Source organism: Oncorhynchus nerka, linkage group LG10 (assembly GCF_034236695.1).
Source record: "Oncorhynchus nerka isolate Pitt River linkage group LG10, Oner_Uvic_2.0, whole genome shotgun sequence".
NCBI classification, from domain to species: domain Eukaryota; kingdom Metazoa; phylum Chordata; class Actinopteri; order Salmoniformes; family Salmonidae; genus Oncorhynchus; species Oncorhynchus nerka.
Window position 1 is genome coordinate 57376219 of NC_088405.1, and position 3869 is coordinate 57380087.

A 3869-nucleotide genomic window follows, 5' to 3' on the forward strand; every position below is an offset into this window, starting at 1 on the left:
TGTAATGAAGATAGGCCTTCAGAATGACATGCACAGGAGAGATACATTATTCAAAAATATAATTATCATGAGGGTGTGCAGAACTGAATATTTTAAGGTTAATTTGATTTAATAAAAAAATATATATATATATTTGCTTCATGTTATGTATCATCCTGGTGTTATTAATATGCAGTTCAACATTATCACCAGAAAGTGTCAGAGCTAGAATTTGTATTAGTCTAGCTTTATTACATGTGAAAATAAACCACTAGCTAGCTCTCGTGACGCAATGGCAAGAATACATGCCTAGCGAGTCATTACCACTACAGTACGTTTCTTAATTGAAACTAAGTGGGTAAAATAGGGTAGCGTTTGAGGAAGCAGAGAAAAGAGGTAGGAGAGAGACTGGTGAGGGGCAAGATTGAGGTTGATAGTGGGGTCACTTTTGATGTAAACAAGGTGGCGTCAAATTGAACTTGTATGCTAGCTACATTTAGTTTAGTTATATTGTTGCTGTCTTGAGAGGAATCCATCAATCTAGATGGCTAACAAGATAAGCTAAGCTTTGTCTACCTTCACATCACACTAACTCTGTTATTTGCTGTGCTAGCCAAATGTAACACCTCCAGAGCAATAATAATAAACCGGAAATAATGTTATGTGGAGTGGAACAGGGGAACCCAAGAGCAGACTCAGATGAGGAGACAGGGATAAAGTAAACCAAGGTATTTATTGAAACACAGGGGGAGATGGAGTGCAGGTCAGGTGGGTTGCTGGGAACCAGGTGCTGAGGCTGGAGCGAGAGGGGTTGAGACATGGTAAGCAGGTCCGGAGGGGAATCCAAGGGAGCAGTAGAGTGGGGAATCCAGGACAGAGTAGCAGGACGACGAGACGTGGGACTGGAGACTGGGACCAGAGTCAGAGCGGGCAGAACTGTAGCGGAGAGGAAAACCGCGTCAGGCAAGGAAAACAGGATAACAGGATCTGAATAGTAACAAACGGCTAGAAAAGTAGACTGACTGAGCAGAGATTACGATCTGGCAGTGTGGAAGTGGCAGGACTGAGTATTTGTAGAGGTCTTGATTATGGAACAGTTGCAGCTGGTGGGGGTCTGCTCTGACTCCAACATGATGTTTACTGGGGAACCTCTGTTGCACATGCATATGGAACGTATTCTTTTTTTGACTGTTTAAAAGGTCTAATAGTGATTAGCTTAATGGCTCAGAGAATATCAGCTTCCTCTCAACACTGAAAAAGAGAACAGTTCTCTAACACTCAAACATTTTCAACAGCAGGAACCTTAAATCCTCAAAACAGTTTGTTTTATCAGTATGTTGTTCCGGTCTTTGGAGAGCTCTGGAATGGAGGACATTACATTGTATATGAGATGTCATAATAGTGAAGGTTAAATTAATAATCCACTCCCCCCCCCAAAACAAATTGGGGTTATTTTTGTCATTAGGCCATTGTTGATACAGTCCAAAAACATTTTGGGAATGTGTCATCAGTGGACTAATGAGTGGATTATTCCTTTAAAGTAGAGGATTATGGGCTGATTCCATCCCTCATCAGTGTTCACTCTTGTCTCGATCTTGAGGTCTATTTGTCCATGGTCAAATACAAAGTGTTGTACTTGATAGTCTGGTCACCATGTTGTATTATATGAATCAGTCATATTCTCTTACGAGCAGGTCGATCATCATAACATCCAAATAATACAAGATTAGCATGGCATCTCAAATATAATGACCTAAGACAGTGCATGTTTACAGTAAATAGCCAATATCTTCACTGATATGTAGTGCTCTCTGAACAGGTCATTGAAGCTGACACTTACACAGGCCTACATAATCAAATCAATGCGCCGAATACAACGGGTGTAGACATTACCTGTCACGGATCGCTAGGAGTGGTGGGTGTGGAGTCAGGCGCAGAGAGCAGTGCATCCAATGAATACGTTTTATTCAGCTGGGTCCAGCCAACAACCAGGGAAAGTGACCAATAAACCGATAACTCCCCCAACCAGGGAAAATAACGTACAGCAAACACGTAAGCGCAAACCAATAATACACCACTGACATAAAGGTTAAGACTGCACAAAAGCAGGGCGGAACCTGGGAGTTTAAATAGCCCCTAATTAACAACAAATAAGATACAGGTGAAAACAATGAAGACAAAACCAACAGAAAAGAAAAAGGAATCGGTGGCAGCTAGTAGATCGGTGACGACGACCGCCGAGCGCCGCCCGAACAGGGAGAGGAGCCACCTTCGTTGGAAGTCGTGACATTACCATGAAATACTTGCTTACGAGCCAATGATGCAGAGTTAAACAACAACAAAAAAAATATATAAAAGAAGTCATATAAGGGGAATAAAATACACAAGAATGGAGCTACCAGTCGAAGTCGGAAGTTTACATACACCTTAGCCAGTTTTTCACAATTCCTGACATTTAATCCTAGTAGAAATTCCCTGTCTTAGGTCAATTAGGATCACCACTTTATTTTAAGAATGTGAAATGTCAGAATAATAGTAGAGAGAATTATTTATCAGCTTTTAATTCTTTCATCACATTCCCAGTGTGTCAGAAGTTAACATACACTCAATTAGTATATGGTAGCATTGCCTTTAAATTGTTTAACTTGGGTCAAACATTTCGGGTATCCTTCCACAAGCTTCCCACAATAAGTTGGGTGAATTTTGGCCCATTCCTCCTGACAGAGCTGGTGTAACTGAGTCAGATTTGTAGGCCTCGCTATTTCAGTTCTGCCCACACATTTTCTAAAGGATTGAGGTCAGGGCGTTGTGATGGCCACTCCAAAACCTTGACTTTGTTGTCCTTCAGCCATTTTCCCACAACTTTGGAAGCATGTATGGGGTCATTGTCCATTTGGAAGACCCATGTGCGACCAAGCTTTAACATCCTGACTGATGTCTTGAGATGTTGCTTCAATATATCCACATAATTCTCCTCCCTCATGAAACCATCTATTTTGTGAAGTGCACCAGTCCCTCCTGCAGCAAAGCACCCCCACAACATGATGCCGCCACCCCCATGCTTCATGGTTGGGATGGTGTTCTTCGACTTTCAACCTTCCCCCTTTTTCCTCCAAACATAATAATGGTCATTATGGCCAAACAGTTCTATTTTTGTTTCATCAGATTAGAGGACATTTCTCACAAAATTACTATCTTTGTCCCCATGTGCAGTTGCAAACCGTAGTCTGGCTTTTTAAAATGGCGGTTTTGAAGGAGTGGCTTTTTCCTTGCTGAGCAGCCTTTCAGGTTATGTCGATATTGGACTTGTTTTACTGTGGATATAGATACTTTTGTACTTTTGTACCTGTTTCCTCCAGCATCTTCACAAGGTCCTTTGCTGTTGTTCTGAGATTTACTGGCACTTTTCACACCAAAGTAAGTTCATCTCTAGGAGACAGAACGTGGCTCCTTCCTGAGCTGTATGACGGCTGCGTGGTCCCATGGTGTTTCTACTTGCATACTATTGTTTATACAGGCGTTTGGAAATTGCGCCCAAGGATGAACCAGACATGTGGAGGTCAACACATGTTGTTGGAGGTCTTGGCTGATTTCTTTTGATTTTCCCATGATGTCAAGCAAAGAGACACTGAGTTTGAAGTGAGGCCTTGAAATACATCCACAGGTACACCTCCAATTAACTCAAATGATGTTCATTAGCCTATCAGAAGCTTCTAATGATATCATTTTCTGGAATTCTCCAAGCTGTTTAAAGGCACAGTCAACTTAGTGTATATCAACTTCTGACCCACTGGAATTGTGATACAGTGAATGATAAGTGAAATAATCTGTCTGTAAACAATTGTTGGGAAAATGACTTTTGTCTTGCACAAAGAAGATGTCCTAACCGA

The 3869-nt window shown here is 41.5% G+C and overlaps 1 long non-coding RNA gene across 1 annotated transcript; it reads right to left on the bottom strand.

The window, feature by feature from the left end:
- Positions 1-693: 693 nt before the first annotated feature.
- On the bottom strand, positions 694-2066 carry LOC135573585 (uncharacterized). The gene is made up of 2 exons (XR_010464791.1): positions 1873-2066; positions 694-915 (listed from the first exon to the last, which is right to left on the bottom strand). It is a non-coding gene; the product is annotated as an uncharacterized LOC135573585 (long non-coding RNA).
- Between the last annotated feature and the right edge of the window lie 1803 nt (positions 2067-3869).